General features: G+C 42.9%; 1 long non-coding RNA gene across 4 annotated transcripts; it reads left to right on the top strand.

The window, feature by feature from the left end:
- Positions 1–177: 177 nt before the first annotated feature.
- On the top strand, positions 178–14,910 carry LOC123741636 (uncharacterized). Of its 4 annotated transcripts, none has more exons than XR_014391893.1 (8): positions 178–960; positions 1,261–1,468; positions 2,685–2,875; positions 3,434–3,609; positions 3,723–3,795; positions 9,080–10,162; positions 10,392–10,595; positions 12,295–14,910. It is a non-coding gene; the product is annotated as an uncharacterized LOC123741636 (long non-coding RNA). The 4 variants fall into 4 exon arrangements; XR_014391894.1 differs by having other exon boundaries at positions 180–769; positions 1,266–1,464; XR_014391892.1 differs by having other exon boundaries at positions 180–769; positions 1,261–1,464.
- The last annotated feature ends 3,737 nt before the right edge of the window (positions 14,911–18,647 follow it).

Below are 18,647 nucleotides of genomic sequence, written 5' to 3'. Positions count from 1 at the left end.
AATTCTACATTTGGAAAAATTCATGTAAAACCATGTGAGATGAAAATTGACAAACTAAAGGGTGTGCAATATAGAAGGGTAGTCATTGGACATTCTGAACCTTGTTTGAAGTCAGTAGGTCACATGACCAAGGAGCTATTGAAATTTGAATGTAAAAAAGTTTGTACTTTGTTTACGCTCCCTAACTAATTCAACTTGGAATACGAAATGCTGCTCACATTTCCACATGTTAATTACCTTTGGAAAGCGAATTAATGTCCAAATCGTGAAAATAAGACCTATGCAATGTGCGCAATTTCCCCAACATCATGACACTTATTTTGAGTCTGTGGCTCAAGTGGTTTGAAAGCGCGAATATCCGTCTTGAAACTGTCTTTACCTCGGTCCTGTTTTGTCTCTTAGATCAGTCTAGTTTCCAGACAACTCACAGATAACACTGGCATTATTCACTGGCACTATAATGTGGTGGCTACTTATTCCCGCCCTATTTAATTTATTGGAATACTTTCTATCATTCTACTTCCGCTTGAATTTTCCCAAGCTAATAGAAACAAAAACGATTCAATTGAATTTGAGTTAATACCGACGCATTCTTACAGTAAAATAATACATTGACACCCCGGCCATGTTGATTGGTTCGAAATTAGCATTTCAAGCAAATTATGTTACATTTTTCATTTAGCCAGATAAAACAGCTGTCGAGTGTGCTGACAACAGGATGCTGGAGATTCTTCATTTTAAAAATCACGGCAACTCGGAGAATGGTGGGGTGGGTCAATGACTGTCGATTGCTTTAATTTGAGGCTGTCAACGATTGCAGTGGCATAGGCTATATTGTTAACATCTAATCTGAATCGCACACTGGCACAACATGCGTTCTTGGAAATAAGTAGTTTACTGATACTGTAAATTGCATGCTATTGCCAGCCTACCATTGTTATTTTCGATGTGCACCAGCCGGTGAGTACAGTAGGCGTACAATATTGTCTTCAGTGGCCTATTTCCGCTAGTTGGAGCTGGGCTGGCTGGTTGCAGTCTGAAGTGATGTAGTTTCTAATAATAGCAGTAATCTCAGTGTAATCAACACACTGACTGGCAGGGAAACGCTACTGGGCGTTAAGGCATGTCTGAAGGCCTTCTATTAGTTGAATATACAGAGTAATCTGGCATTTGCCATTTGGAAATGTGTGTTTAGTAGTCCAGGAGCTATGACTTTTATTGTTTTGCTATAGACCCACAAACATTTTTTTTCTCCATTAGTGCAGGTAACACGAAACTGACCTAGGTCGTACTCCAGCTGCGCATTTCATCCAACAACAGTAATCTTGGATGACCGACGGTCCTAGGCAGCGGGGCAACACATCCGCGGACGGGGATACCCCTTCCTCCTAACCCAGTAAAGAGGGTTTGGGAAGAGTAGCCCTGAAGAATGAGATTGGCCATGTCAGCGCATGTGAAATTATTGTGGGTAAATCATCATGCTCATCTTTTATCTTAGCTATAATGACTTCCTCAATCTTCGTGTGACCACCTGAGATCCAACCTAACATGGATTTTTTTGTTGTTGCAGAAACTAGTAAAGAACCTTTCACAGATTGCACAGTTAACAGTGCTCATTTCATCACAGTTGATCTGAACAGGATCTTCAAAACCTCTCTTTTTCCAGTCTTTTTCTTTACTGGCCAAACTACATCCTTCGGACAGTTTTTTTTTTGTCATAGCAAGAAAATGCACAGGGCCCAACATAATGCATTATGTGTGAGTCGTGTCTATTTCACCAATATGTGGATTTGTTCTAAATGGCTGTCACAGAGCAGCAGCCACGCCACCCACAGGCAGAGAAAGTAGATGAAAAGTAATCTCACTAATGCTTGGCCTGTGTAGCGGCTGCATTTTACATCATCGGCATGGATCAGCATAGTGGCTAAGGCCGCACCATTCACAAGAAGCATGTTGCAAATCTCCTGCACCAAGACAAGATAATAACCTCACCCAGTTCTATAAAATAGGCTACACCAGGGCTCGCTCACCCTGTTCCTGGAGAGCTACCCCCTGTAGAGCAGTAGCTCTTCAGGGAAAGGGGGGCACCTAGTCAGTTGTCCAACTGAATGTATTCAACTGAAATGTGTCTTCCGCATTTAACCCAACCCTTCTGAATCAGAGAGGTGCGGGGGTTGGAAAGCCCTGGGCTAGACCGATGGGTGATACAGTTTTTTTGGGGGGGAAACCAAGATCTTTACTGGATAGCTGTAGAATCAGAAACTTCATAACGACAACCATTCCCTCTGCATGTAGCGCTAATCTTTTAGAATTACTTTTGCAGTCTGAGTCTGAGAGCTTACCTCCTGGGGGACTTTGTGGCCAAAGGGCCGGTCAGATAAACCTGGGAGAAAATGTGAAGTCCCAGACTGTTCCTGAGCCCTTTCACAGTCAGCAGTCGGTTGTATAATGCTGCTGCCCGGTTTTGAGCTACCGTATTAACCCAGATAATGAGATCTCCAAAAAGCTTTCGGATAATCCTGATCTTATGTTTCTGAATCACAACCAGTAGTCTGAAGATGTCGTTGTTGTGTGTTGATACTGATATAAATGAGGAAGAGGAAAGTGAGTATTACTCACATCTTTTGAAAGATTGATGCAGCATTTCCACCCTCATCCTCCCTGTCTCTTTGTCTTTGTCTCAGGTAATCAGGTCAGTGAGCCCAAAGGGCGTTATGGAGAATGCCAACTCTGTGGGGCTGGCTCTCGTCGTGTGGATTGTCACCGGAGTGATCACAGCCGTTGGTGCACTCTGCTATGCCGAACTGGGCGTCACTATCCTCAAATCTGGAGGAGACTACTCATACATCAAGGACGTCTTTGGAGGACTTGCCGGGTGAGAGAAATGCATAGTGATGAGATAATGCATGTGGGTCATTCCACGAAATTAATCCATTTTTGGATAGTGTAACTTGGTGGGAGAACTTTTTATTTGACAATTCTGTCATGAAGAGCACATGTCCAACTTAAAGGTCCCAAATAGTGAAAAATCATGTTTTTCATCAAATTGGATGATATTTGGATGAAAACAGTTCATAGTAGGGTGACCCAAGTATGAAAAATGACTGTAGCTGGTACATTTACACAGTTTATCATAAAGTTATTAGTCCCCCCATGTAATTGTATACACCAATGGTAGCGTCTTATAATCTGAACTAATTTAAATATGTAGTGTTAACACCTTAAAACTGTCTTCACATGTGCGCATCATACGGCTTTGTTTACAAACCGTAAAATGGCACAAGCAGAACGATACTGGTAACTAACCCCTTTTCGTCTGTGTTGTGACTTTTAGCTAGCAAGCTACTTACCAGCATGCCGTCAAAAGCGAACTGTTTTGCGACTGGATGACAGTGTTCATTTAATGTTACACTAAAGTGGCTGCTTTTCATAGTGGGTGGACAGGCTGCACCGAAAATTACAATCATGTCACGTGTGTGTGCGGTGCACATTTCGAGCAAAATTGCCATATCAACGGGGGAGAACATTTGACGGGTTGCCAGGAAGCTAATCCTGAAGGCGGATGCTGTACCATCGTGATCAGTGGATCTTGCCAGCGCTGACCAAAATGTAAGTATCAGAGTTGAATGAGTCTGACACGGTAGTTGTTTTGATTTGTGAACGGTGTATCTTCTGTAACACCTGATATTCACTAAATGGGTTTTCCTTCTTCCATCCCTAAGCCCCCTACACCGAGTCTGAGAAATGCCAGCACACACGTTGACACGAAGGAGTTGTCCACAAAAGGAGTTGCAGGTGTGTATAGTATTTGTAATTTACCCCTGAAAATCATATTTTGGCATTCCATTGTGTGGGTTGCTGTCTTACAGTTTACGTAGCTTGTGTCATTGGATAATAGTGTTGATTAGGGGGGGGGGGGGGGGGGGGGGGGTGTTTTGTTTTGTACACTTTGTACAAAATAATAAAACGCAGAACTACAGGATGTTTCTTAACATAACTCTTTATTAACTAGCTACAACTACCTGTTAGCCTATCTCCAACCACGATCAACTGCCCCTGACCTAACCGTCTGGGTGGTCTTAACCAATCACCGCACAGTATGGTACGGCGGTAAAATGCATCCAATTATAATTCACTATGTATTCACATATGAATATTACACCCCCCTTCTTTTAAACAAAATACAAATGTTTTACATATTCTAAGCTTTTCTTTTGGATACATGCTCTGTAGTTTGAACTCAAGGTAAGTAACCATTTATATTGCATACTACACCAACTGAATCAACATAGACTCTGAAACAATGATCCAACATACTGTTACTTTTCAAACAAGGGATTCTCAGCAACTCAGCTTCACTGTAGAAATTACATCTTAACATTTCAAACAAATACAATACCAAAGCATGTCAAGTCAACTTTCAATAACAAGTTTACAGTCTGGAACTCTTTTAGGGCAGCGATCCGCCTACACCCTTTGACATTTCATAGGTCAAGGAGAGCTCTGGGCTTGACCTCTCTTCCTGACCTTGTGCGATATGATGTTGAGCATGCTTCTGTGTCAGTCAACAGCTCTTGTGGTGTTGCAGGTAAGTATGTTGTGCTGTGTGTGTGTTTAGTCCATCACATTCTCTTTCAGGGGAACAGTTCATCTCATCAGTGTGTTGTTCTTTTGTGTTCAGTAAGTGACGACGATTGCGGCGGTACACTGCTCCTTCTGCTGTGCGGACGTGATATGAACGTTCAGTGTCAGCTGGCTGGATGACGACTGCTGGTTTCCAGAGGCCATGCTCCTGGATTCTAACTGACTCTCCGTCGATCAGTGGTGGCAGTGGTCTAGCTGACCTGTCGTAGTATCGCTTTTGTTGTTGTTGTCTCTGTGCACGTTTTTCATGCATTTCCTTGTAGCTGACGACCTCAGGTTGCAGCTGCTGGTTGGTGCTGGGAAGGGTTGAGCGAAGTCTGCGGCTCATCAACAGCTGGGCTGGTGATTTGAAATTGTCAACTGGAGTGTTGCGGTATTCAAGGAGACTGAGGTAGGGGTCTCTCTTGTCTGCTTTTGCTTTGTCCATGAGTGATTTAGCAATCTGCACAGATTTTTCAGCAAGGCCATTACTTTGAGGGTAATGTGGGCTTGTGGTGACATGTGTGAACTCCCATGCTTTTGTGAAGGATTCAAACTCATTTGATTTGTAACAGGGCCCATTGTCAGATATTAAAGTCTCTACAATGCCATGCCTGGCAAAGGCTGCTTTCAGCTTGTGTATCACAGCTGCAGATGTGGTGCTGTGAAGCTTGTCGAGTTCAAAGTATCTGCTGTAGTAGTCCACTGTTACGATGTAGTCCTCGTTGTTCCAGGTGAACAGATCGGTTGCCACAACCTGCCAGGGTCGGTCTGGGATACAGTGAGGTAACATTGGCTCTTTGGTGTTTGAGGGGCGTCTTTCAAGACAGATGGTGCATCTACCAACAATGTCCTCTATTTGTTTGCACATTCCAGGCCAAAACAAAATGTCCCGTGCTCTCTGTTTGCACTTTTCCATGCCCATGTGTCCAGCATGGATCTTTGTCAAAATCTCTTCTCTGAGACTGGTAGGAATAATGATTTTCTCTCCTTTGAAAATGATTCCGTTGATCTGTGATAGTTCATCACGATGGTTCCAGAATTCTGAGACGCTCTGAGGGCATTTTCTCCTCTCCTCAGGCCATCCATCCTGTATGACTTTCCTCAGCTGTGTGAGTTGTGAGTCCTTGTCTGTTTCAGCTTGGATCTCCTTCAGTTTCGTGTCACTAACTGGTAAGTTGCTGTACACAGTGTGCACTTGCATGTCCATGCCCTCACTGAGGCTGCTGTCCTTGTAGGTAAGAAACTTCCTGGAGAGTGTGTCTGCGACAGGGATGTCTTTGCCTGGACGGTGAGTGATTGTGAAGTCGTATTTTTGTAGTTGAAGGATCATTCTCTGTAGCCTTGGCGGGGCTGCAGCTAGTGGTTTCCTCATGATTGACTCAAGGGGCTTGTGGTCGGATTCCACAATGACTTGTCGTCCATATACGTACTGATGGAAACGTTTACATCCGAACAGAATGGCATAGAGCTCCTTTTCGATTTGGGCGTAGTTAATTTCACAGTCTGTGAGAGATTTGGAAGCGTAGCCGATGGGCTTTCCTTCTTGCAGTAGCACTGCACCTAGTCCATACTTCGACGCGTCCACTTGGAGTCTGAGCTCTTTGTTTGGGTCGTAGTAGGCAAGGATTGGTCCTGGTTCTCTCGTGATCAAGTCTTTCACATTCTGGAAAGCAATGTCGTGTTGCTTGTCCCAAAGAAACTCACTGGACTGCTTTAGCAGTTGACGCAGGGGTGCATTAGCATTGGAGAGGCTGGGTGCGAACTTGGCTAAGTAGTTGACCATGCCAAGCACTGTTTCCAGCTCTGCACGGTTCTTTGGTGGCTCCATTTCTTTTATGGCTGAGATCTTCTGTGGATCTGGCTTGATTCCATTCGCTGTGAGAAGATGTCCGAAGTAGCTGACCTCTGTAGCGCTGACTGTGCTCTTCTCGGGGTTGAGCCGGACTCCTATCTCGCGGGACCTTTGCAGCATCGCGCGGAGGTTTCGGTCGTGCTCCTCTTTGGTTCGACCATAAACAAGGATGTCGTCCACAATTGCCACAACTCCGTCGAGGCCTTCATATACTTCGTCAATCTTTCGCTGAAACTCGTCTTGGGCTGAGATAATCCCAAAAGGCAGGCGACGGAACCTGTAGCGTCCAAACGGTGTGTTGAATGTTGTGAGCTTAGATGACTCTTCTGTGAGCTTGATAGCCCAGTAGCCTGATCTAGCGTCCATGACACTGAAGTAGCGTGCTCCCGCTAGCTTGTGCGTGATACCATCTAGCGTCGGTAAAGGGTAATGGGGCCGTTTGATAGCCTTGTTCAAGTCTCTTGGGTCGAGGCATACTCGGAGCTTGCCTGTGCGTGGTTTCTCCACCACCACTAACGCGTTTACCCAGTCAGTCGGTTCTGTAACCTTGGTGACTATGTCAGATTGCTCCATGCTCTCCAACTCTTTCTTCAGACGGGCACGGAGAGCAAGGGGAATCTTTCTCGGTGGGTAGACCACAGGGGTTGCGTCTGGGTCAAGGTGAATGGTACATTCTCCTGGGAATAATCCTATTCCTGTAAAGACATCAGCAAACTCCTCCAGTACATTTTCTGTCTCTACTGGTGCTGTTACTGATAAAACTAGCTTGATGAGGTCCATGTCTAAACATGCTTTAAGACCTAGCACTGCAGGTGCTCTAGTGTCAACAACGTAAAAGTCCAACATCATGTCACTTTCTTTGTATTTGCATTTGAAAGTGCATGTGCCTTTTACTGGGAGCTGTTCACCACCATAACCAGTCAGTCTGCGCATGGTGGGCTGTAGCTCGCACTCAGATGTCAAGCTGCGGTATTTATTCAGAGGAATAATGTTTACTTGTGCACCAGTGTCTAGTTTGAACTTTAGCTTTGTGCCTTGTGTTCCTATCTCAATGTCAGCAAAGGCTTGCTCTGTCTCTGATATGTGACTTTTCTGTGTCACTGAATCAATAAACAGTTCATCATCATTTGACTCTTTGATTGACATTTCATCTTCACTCACTGTGTGTACTGTTTTTCCACGGTAAGCTCTGCACACTTTTGCAAAGTGATTCCATTTACCACATTTAGTACACTGTTTGCCTTTAGCTGGGCAATTTCCTTGTTCGCCATGCACTTTGTATCCACAATATCCACATGTTTTGGGGCGTTTTGAGTCTGTGTCGCTCTGTTTTGGAGTTATGTCTCTCTCCGTTCTGAAACGCTCTCTCTGGGCACCGGAGGTGTGCTTTGATGTCTGCCTGACTGCGTGCACTGCTTGTTCACGTGATGCGCTCGTGCTGCGGCGCGAAATGGTTTTCGTCTGAGCCTGTGCTAGCTCGTGAGATCTGGCTATGTCGATAGCTTTGTCCAGCGTTAGCTCAGACCCAACATTCAAAAGTTTCTCTCTCACTCGCGGTGAGTGTATTCCAAATACAATACGGTCCCTGACCATCTCATCCTTGTTTGCATAATCACAGTCTTTCACAAGCAGACGCAGCTCAGTCACAAACTGTTCAAAAGACTCGCTAGCTCCCTGTACTTTCTCATGGAATTTGTACCTAGCGAAAATTGTATTAGTCTTCGGCACAACATATGCTTCAAAACGATCGTAGTATGTTTTCAGTACCTTTGATTCAGCCTCCGTAAGTGTCCATGTGTTGTAAATATCTCTCCCTTTTTCACCGATCCAGAGGAGCAGGTAGCTACATTTTCCCTCTTCTCCTCTTTCCTTCAGGGGACCCGTGAACATTAGCTCCACATGCTGTTTGTACTTACGCCATGCATCGGGTAAGTTTGTAGACTCCCAGTCCATTCGAGGTGAAGGAACTCCAGAAAAATCCATCTTTTAAGACCATTTACTCTGACACCATGTTTTGTTTTGTACACTTTGTACAAAATAATAAAACGCAGAACTACAGGATGTTTCTTAACATAACCCTTTATTAACTAGGCTAACAGGTAGTTGTAGCTATCTCCAACCACGATCAACTGCCCCTGACCTAACCGTCTGGGTGGTCTTAACCAATCACCGCACAGTATGGTACGGCGGTAAAATGCATCCAATTATAATTCAGTATGTATTCACATATGAATATTACAGGGGGGGGTTTACTATTATTTCACTTTCCACTATCATCAACTGTAACGTTGCATTTTAAAAATGTAACGTCTACTCTGTCTGCACAGCCTGTAATGTTTTTGAAAGGGGAAATGTTTGTTAAAATGGGTAGTGAATTTAATCTCCTTTTTATTTACTGCTCTGAGATATGCTGCTATCAATTTGTTTATGTAGTGATCTACTCATTCTACAATGGGTTTTTTTCTGGTATTTTTTAGGCAATATTTGGATGTGCATTTTTTTGGGTGAAACATTGCAGTGTTTGTATTTGGAATATGTGTGCCTGAAATGCTCAATTGATTTGAAACTATTACTGACAGCATGTTGGGTCCGTCTTCACAGACTTCACAGCATATCACCCTTCTTTACCTTGGGAAGGCTGATTTTGTATGACAGCATTCCTGCTATGATGGTTGCCTGGGAAGCTGTGCAGAACAGGCTCCTGGATCTCCTCTTCAACGAGGTCATCCTCGATCCAGCGGTGTACTGTATGTGGGGAAGCTGTGCGAGCTGTCCATCGCAGAACCCCTGTGCCCAGTGTGAGAGGCCTCCACGACAGAGGCCTGACAAGGAGGATAGCTGGATTTGTCTCCCGCTTCAATCTTGGTAATGACTGAAGCAAAGTGAGTGACTGAAGCCTGCGTAATTGAAGCGAGGTACATGGGTCCCCCTCCATCTCTGTAGTTGGTTGCATTTGCTTAAGCAATTAACTTTTATGTCATATGATTTCACATTTTGTTACTTTTTATAGTTTTTTTTCAAGCATTCGAATGGGAGATGAGTTACAAATTGTACAAATAAATGAGATCCTGCACACTGTAGGGTGGCCAGGTGCCTATATTAGGCTCTATGCCTCTAATATATTTGTTTCTTGTTCAAATGATGTCTTACCATTATTTCTCATGGGAGTTCATGTTGATCAATATTTGGCTATGTTGGCCTATTGTAAATGAGCAAATAAATGTCTGATCATTACATTAAATTCTGAACATATTGTCATTTATAATGCTTTTTACTCATTCTTGTGAAGTATACTGAACAAAAATATAAACGCAACATGTTGGTTTCATGAGCTGAAATAAAAGATCAGAGAAATTTTCCATATGTACAAAAAGCTTATTTCACTTAAATTCTGTGCACAAATTTATTTACATCCCTGTTAGTGAGCATTTTACTTGGGAAATAGGATGACCTTAAACAATTCTAGTCTGTCCACCCTCTGATCTACCCCACCAACCAGGCTGTAATCATCCTCACCTTCTCCAACTATGTCCTGCAGCCACACTTGCCCTCCTGCTTCCCCCCCAGAGAGCGGCCTCCCTCCGTCTGTCTACGTGAGTCCCTCAGAGAACTACAGCATCAGAGGTCATTATTGCAATTATCTACCAGAAGATCTCCCATCAGCCAGAAACAAAAACAGTTCAGGTAAACAAGTGCGCTCTGAGAACGAGCAGAAGAAACATTTCCGTTGTCTGTAACATGGACAATAAAGATATGAGATTTTTTTTATGTCAGTTTTGTTCTCTCTTTCTCAGAATTACTCCCATATTACCCAATCTAGTATAATGTTACTATAGGCAACGTGTGATGTGTTGCTGTATACATGTGTTGCTGAATGCTATTTTGTGAGACTCTTTTCCTCCCTTCCTCCCAGTTTTGCTGACATGGGTGAACTGCTCCAGTGTGCGCTGGGCCACACGTGTTCAGGATGTCTTCACTTCCAGGAAAGGGGGCATTCAACTGAAATGTGTCTTCCACATTTAACCCAACCTGAATCAGAGAGGTGCGGAGGACTGAAATAATCGGAAGCTACTGGCCTGGGGGCTTATTATTATGGCCTTTGTGCAGATCAGCAAAGGTAGGCTCTCCCTGTCTCTGTCTCACTCATTCATTTTATGTATCTGTAGCTGTTTATTTGTTTTATTCATCACTTCACATTTACATACTCTGGGCCAACTCACACACTTTACAGCCTTAATCTTTGTCTCCCCCTGCTGGACAAAGTGTCTCTGAGGCACTACTAAGACTGAGCAGCTAGTCTGCTCTGTTATTCACCCAGAAAATGTGAAACACTCAGTAGTAATCACAAGATGTGAGAGGGGGAAAAATGGCTAAAGAACCTTAAAGTAGTGCCAAAACGCCACAATACTGTTAACTTGTGTTTTCCGGGGGATTGCATTATGCTGATGTGAAAGAGGGGATTAAAATCCACATACCTCTTCTTCCCACTCATAATCCCTGACCACGCTCCATACATCCGGCCAAACTTAATACACACACACACACACTGATTCCACCACCCACCCACTCTGTGTTGTGTGTGTACCCAGGAAAGTATTACTGTCTGGAGCCGGCGCATGCGTTCGAGAATTTCCATCCCTACAACATTGGCCAGATAGCCCTGTCCTTCCTGCAGGGCTCCTTTGCCTACGGGGGATGGAACTTCCTCAACTGTCACAGAGGAGCTTGTCGACCCCCCCCCCCCCCCCCCCCCCCCCCCCCCCCACAGGTGTGCTAGAACCCCAACTTGACCAAAATCAATGTGACAAAAATACATGACCCTGTGGTCACATTTCAGTTCCTTGTTCTTCCTGTGCAATCTTTTCTCAATTTCTGTCCCTTGTATTTCATCTCTCCGTGCCACTATATCTATTAATAACTGTTTCAATCCAACCTTTTTATGCAAGTAAAGTACATGTCGGATAAAAAGAAATGTCACGACAGGCCTGATGAAAACGGAAAATGTGTCTGTATACTTTCTAAATGTTGACTAAACAAATGTACGCTAGACAAGGTGGGATCTTTTTGTGTCTGTAAAATGTATTATGTGACAAATGGCTGTGGAACTGCCTTTATGCTAAAATATTGATATAACCATGATACTGTTGTGTGGTCCTTCCACTACGACTCGGGAAAGCATGCAGTTTATAAGGCTACAGATGAAATAAGTTATAATGAACTTCACAGGGTGGTGAAAGTGCACAGTGATCTTGATGCTCCTTTCCAATAGATATCGAGAGTCTTTTTCTGGTTACATGAATCTGACATGCCGTTTGACAAATAATCTCGCTCTTTTGTCCATAATAATCACATTTTGTAGGCAGCCTACCCGCACTGTATCTGCAAGCTGTTGGCTAGAACCAGAGTGGGCACATTCGCAATATAACGCAAACATTTATTGTGACAAATCAGCAGAGTTTAAAATGCTGTGGAAACCCATTTAACTTGTATTTTTATTCGGTACGTGGGAATTTAACTGCAAAAGTTCATTTGATGTGCACTATGTCATCACGCACAGACTTTTATCCGCGACAAGTCAGTTTGATGGAAACATCTCTCTGGTGGGAAAATGTGCATATTGTTTTTATGCAGATTTTTGAATATTTGCATGAAAATCTGTCGCCAATTGAATGGAAACCTACTGCCTTACTTTAATATCCAATTTGTCAATGGACTGTTTCTTCATTCTTTGTGTGCCCAAAAGCAACAACTGTTTTTCCAGTTTCTCAGTGCTGACTTTGTGTTAATGTTGTTCTTCACTCTCTCTCTCTCTTCAGGCTGTTTTTCGCTGGAGCGAGGGAAGGCCATCTCCCTCGACTCCTGGCCATGATTTATTTGAAACGCTGCACCCCGATCCCAGCCCTGCTATTCATTGAGTCCTACTTACTCTACCTGACAACAACGCATCGCTCTTCCTCAGTCTCTCACACACACTTACACATCTACAAACATGATACCAGTTCACTATGTACTCTTATCTCTCAAGGGTATACTTTTAATGCCCAATTAGATTGGGAAATGAATGGATCTTTTTTGTTCCACCTCGCCTATCTTATTTTCAGTGTTTATTTTCAACCATACTGTTGCTGTGTACCAGTGACATGTACAGTGCCTTCAGAAAGTATTCAGACCCCTTGACTTTTTCCACATTTTGTTACGTTACAGCCTTATTCTAAAATTGATGAGAACAATGTTTTCCTCATCAATCTACACAAAATACCCCATAATGACAAAGCAAAAAGTTTATTTTTATGGAAATATCACATTTTACATAAGTATTCAGACCCTTTCCTCAGTACTTTGTTGAAGCTTCTTTGGCAGCGATTACAGCCTCAAGTCTTCTTTGGTATGACTCTACAAGCTTGGCACACCTGTATTTGGGGAGTTTCTCCCATTCTTCTCTGCAGATCCTCTCATGCTCTGTCAGGTTGGATGGAGAGTGTTGTGTTGCTGCACAGCTATTTTCAAGTTTCTCCAGAGATGTTAGATCGGGTTCTGGCTGGGCCACTTAAGGACATACAGAGAGTTGTACAGAAGCCACTCCTGCGTTGTCTTGGCTGTGTGCTTAGGGTCATTGTCCTGTTGGAAGGTGAACATTCGCCCCAGTCTGAGGTCCTGAGTGCTCTGGAGTAGTCCCGGCCACTGAAAAACATCCCCTTGGCATTTAGGCCAAAGAGTTCAATCTTGGTTTCATCAGACCAGAGAATCTTGTTTCTCATGGTCTGAGAGTCTTTAGGTGCCTTTTGGCAAACTCCAAGCGGGCTGTCATGTACCTTTTCCTCAGGAGTGGCTTCCGTCTGGCCACTCTAACATAAAGGCCTGATTGGTGGAGTGCTGCAGAGATGGTTGTCCTTCTGGAAGGTTCTCCCATCTCTACAGAGGAACTCTGGGGAGAGTGATCATCAGATTCTTGGTCACCTCCCTGACCAAGACCCTTCTCCCCCGATTGCTCAGTTTGGCCGGGCGGCCAGCTCTATGAAGTGTCTTGGTGGTTCCAAACTTCTTCCATTTGAGAATGATGGAGGCCACTGTGTTCTTGGGGACCTTTTAATGCTGCAGAAATGTTTTGGTACCCTTCCCCAGATCTGTGCCTCAACACAATCCTGTCTTGGAGCTCTACGGACAATTCCTTCGACCTCATGGCTTGGTTTTTGCTCTGACATACACTGTCAACTGTGGGACCTTATATAGACAGGTGTGTGCCTTTCCAAATCATGTCCAATCAATTGAATTTACCACAGTTGGACTCCAATCAAGTTGTAGGGTGATCTCAAGGATGATCAATTGAAACAGGATGCACCTGAGCTCAATTTCGAGTCTCATAGCAAAGGGTCTGAGTACTTAGGAAAATAACGTATTTCAGTTTTTTATTTTAATAAATGTGCAAACATTTCTAAAAACCTGTTTTCGCTTTGTCATTAAGGGAAATTGTGTGCAGATAGCTGAGGATTAAAAAAAAAAAAAGTTATACATTTTAGAATAAGGCTGTAACATAAACTGTGGAAAAAGTCAAGGGGTCGGAATACTTTCCAAAGGCACTGTATACCCTTATCAACTATGTGGGTTTCATAAGCAACCTTTTCTATGGGGTCACTGTCGCTGGGCAGATTGTGCTGCTCATCAAAAGAGCCAGACCTGTATCGGCCTATCAAGATAAACTCTCCATATCTGTGCACTGAATCCTGTTGGACAAGGTTATTGCCAGCTGGTACATTTTGTGAGGAGCATGATTTTGATAGGAATGCTTGACAGCAGTCAGGACAGTATTGAGTAATGGGTCTACTATTGTTTTATGACAAGTTACACGCTGACACATGCACGATGCCATCATGTTCAAAGCAATTGTTGTGTTCTCTGTGCATTGTTCAATTGTACTCTGTACTTTGTTTGTATTACAATTAATTGAATGTTTGTGTGTTAGATGTATAGATTCATTGACGTACGGGATTGTGTATAGCAGGGGTCTGCAACAGGCTGCCTGCGGGAGATAAAAAAAAAAAAAAGTGGTTTTAGTTTTTTGTCAACAAAGACTATAAAATCACTAGAAATTCATGTAGAAATGCGTTTAATTTCGAAAATCGAAGTATTCCCACGAATAAAGAGACGTGATCGTGTCTCAATGTAACCAAGGTATAAAATGATTGTCCTTTTCAAATACAACCTATTTGTGGGCTTAATTGTGGTCAATTTTCCATGTACAAATTATTACCATCCGATCTGACAAAAATCGGCCTGCAGCTGAATCCATTTGCCTACCACGGTGTATAGTGTGCTTGTGTATAGATTGTTGACTGTCATTGGGTGAGCCCGGTGTGGCCAGTGATCTACCTGCTGTTCTGGGCCTTCCTGGTCGTCTTCCCCGCTGTACTCTGAGCTGGTGGTATCGGCCTGGCCATCATCTGGAGTCCCTGTCTACTTCCTGGGTGTCTACTGGGACAACAAGCCCCAATGCTTCAACACCTTCATGGGTATGACAACCATATTCAGTACTTCAGTACTTGAGGACCTAGTAAAATAGCTCATAAGTTATATTGATATTAAATCTCTCTTTTATTTTTCGACTCTTTCCCAGTAGCAGTGTGTGGGTAAAATCAATGGGGAAGTAAAAAAAAAAGAAGCCATATTACAACCTATGTGTTGTGATAATTGTGTTGTTTGTTCTATAACCTGTTAGTTCAAATGCTTTGCGACCGTGATATATAGGCCTGAAGGCCGATAAGAAGACACAGTGGCAGAATAAATTCAACCACAACTTTTATTTCGTCACAAAACTGGAGCGCAAAACCGGTGAAGTCCACAAAGCATTTCGCATGTAACAAACTGTTGCTTGACCATGCTGTAGGTCATGTAAGTTAATGTTTACAACATTTTCGGACTACTGAACAACTATTGACTTAGAACCACAGAGCGTTACCGCAAGTCGCAAAGACAACAGAAGCTGCCTCTACTATTCCAGTAAGATTTCAACAACATCAAATCACCTTTGCTTAGTCTAATACAGTGACAACTAAAAGATACCAAAAACAATTTAGTCCAATCAACGTAAGCTAAATCTAATGTGACTGTCCATGTTTCTGGCTCACCCGACTTGTAGAGAAACACCAATGCCATCCTCCTCTCATGTTGATGAAGTGGTTTATCACTCTGTCATACAGTACACAATTTTATTTTTGTTGTCTTAGGCTAGCGAGCAAGCATTTTAGCCAGGTATCCTAACTTCCTTTCATGGGCAACGTTAGCTAGTTAACATTAACCTTCTACATCTAGCTACATATTGAACTTCCATCCTCTCAGGCCCGGGACACAACAATGTATGAATTAATGGTTGGATCAGAATTGCCATTATAATCATTGGCCAGTACGGAGAATAAAGTAAAACCACGAGTCCAAATCCCTATCTCCATCCATGGCTAATTTAGGAGAGGGCAAATGAGGACAACAACACAATGAGATGCAACAATTCAAGTTGTTTCTGTCAATGACGTATGGTCTCGATGCGATTTGATAGGAGTGACGACAAATCCAAACTGGCTTCCCTTGACACTTTTTTTTTTGGTGCACCAGGACCATTCACAGTTGAGCTCACTCATTTTATACTTATTTCTTTCAAGGGAGGCCAAATGCTCGCTGGCTTCCTTTGCATTCAATGCTATGGGCAGCAACAATGTCACTCTCTTGGACCAGACAGCATCAGATAAATGGCATACAGAGACAGAGGGGCACTGTTTTGTTCGTTCAGATGCTTTCTCCGGGGAGATACATTCAGCCTCATGCGAATTGAAGGACAATTATGAAACACATAGACGAAAGACATATTATTGGAAGTATTTTATTTTAAAAATGTGGTCAATTTTTGGAGGAAGCCTGACATCCCTTGGCATCCATAAATACACACCACTGCTCTTTCACTCTGTCTCTCCTCACTTCCTTTTCCCACCCAAGTAAGATAACCCACGTGTACCAAAAGTTCTGTGTGGTGGTGTCCCCAGACGTGCGAAAGCAGAAATGTACGGAATGAGCGATTGGAACAGGGAGAAGAAGTACTACTACTACTACTGGGGAAGACATTGGACCCATCTGAATGAACAATGGCACAGACCGAAACACAGATAGACATTTAGTAATGGGGTATCGAGAGAGAGAGAGAGGGGGAGATTTCAAAAGATGGACAGATACACTCGAGATGCTAGAGCACTGGGTTCTCTCTTAAATGTTGACTGGCCTTTAGACTTTACACATCTGCCTCAGTGCAATACTACCTCCCATTCCCAGGAATCTGAGGTGCAATGTCAATATTGGACGGATAAATGTATTTTTTTTTTTAGATATTCAGATGTAACGATCATTTCCCGTAGGACAGGTTTCCCTAACTTAGTCCTCGAGTACCCAAGGGGTGCACATTTTGTTTTTTGCCCTAGCACTACACAGCTGATTCAAATAACCAACTTATCAAGCTTTGATCATTTGAATCAGCTGTGTAGGGCAAAATTCAAAACAGGTACCCCTTGGGGTCCCAAGGACTGAGTTTGTGAAACGTTGCTGTGGGATCGATTTATTTTTGGGGGGGTCAATTTTGTATTGTCTTATTTTTATTTTGGTATCTGTTGTTAGTTGTGGCAAAGTTGTTCTTATGTTTAAGAGTGGTATTAAAATGTATTGTCCACCACAAGACACCAAAAAAAGTTGTAATTCCCTAAATGTTTTGGTTTTACTGTATTTCTTTTGTTATCACCCCTTTTCATTGGCTTATGTTATGGTTATACATGGGTGTAATATATTTTCTGGAGGCTGTTCTTCAACGTACTGTATTGTAGAGGGCAGGTGTATGGAAAACTCCTGAATGATCACATCGTTTTATGTGATGATAAAGCAACGTTAAAGTTCTCTCTCCCACAACTTGTCATTATGCATGTTCAAGATGTTATTTTTCACTCTTGCGAAAGAACTAGCATGACCAACTAGCCCTTGATCATGACGCTCAGGTCCATTACATTACAAATAAGAGTCATTGGACGATAGGAGTCTTCTGTAGGGGGGGCGTTTTGTTAAGATCCCCGACGCTCAGTCTGAACATTAATATGCATCACTTGCGGTACGGTTTTGGAAGCATAAGGATGTTTATCTTTCATATCAACGAGAAATAATACAACAACATTTTTTTTTTAAATTGATACACACCTTGTTATGGTTCCCACACGGCCCTATAGCCATGTTACAGCGCTTGTTTACGGAAAATGGAAGACAAGAGGTCGACCTGTGCTAAGTAGCTATTCAGCATGCTCAGAACACCTGTGTGTAAGCGTAACTCGGGAAGGGGAGGAGAAGTGTAGTTTCGTTGGATGGAGGCACCCATTGATGTATGGATCTGTGCAAAACTGCATCTTTTTTTATTTGAAGGATTCTTTCTCGCTGATGAAAGATAATGCCATATGTTTCGAAAGCTGTAGCGCAAGAGATGATTATTTATCTTTTTTGACGTTAAAACTCAGCGTCGGAATTGTAGTTCACATAAGGCAGTCGCGGGTGACGTTAATGGCTGATCACTGTAGTGAGAATGCAGAATGTTGCCTAGTTTTCGAGAGCTAACATGACACATGCACTGAATGTAATAATGAAAATAATTGATTAATAAATGTATTTTTGTTTGGCTGTACACATTTAGCATTGATTGGCATTTTTGGTATTACAGTGGTGCTGAGCTCTAGCTATTTCCGTACACTTTCAAGTTTCATTACCCTCTTGTATTCTACAATATCATTACAAACCTGCACAGAAACAGTCACTTATAATAGAAGTAACCCCTCACTGTGAACTGCCACTAAAACTCACATGCTTCGTTACCCAGTTTGCAATGCAACAACAAACAGGCAGCTCGCTCCATGACAATATTACCTCTCGATGTGAAAATTAACATGCCCAATCACACTGCCTCCTTGTGATGCTGGGAAACCCCATACTGTTAGTTTAGTTCACATTATAGAATCCTCCCACAAACACAATTACCTCTGCTCCATTTATGTGGTCACATGTATGCTTCAGAGGACATTACTTAACTTTCCATATGATATTCACAGGGTCGGCCCGCTCATTAGGCAGGAGTAGGTTCCCTCCTGTGGCGGCAGATTGACGA

Source organism: Salmo salar, chromosome 03 (genome assembly GCF_965601325.2).
Source record: "Salmo salar chromosome 03, fSalSal1, whole genome shotgun sequence".
Lineage (NCBI taxonomy): Eukaryota > Metazoa > Chordata > Actinopteri > Salmoniformes > Salmonidae > Salmo > Salmo salar.
This window is presented reverse-complemented; position numbering and strand designations above follow the sequence as displayed.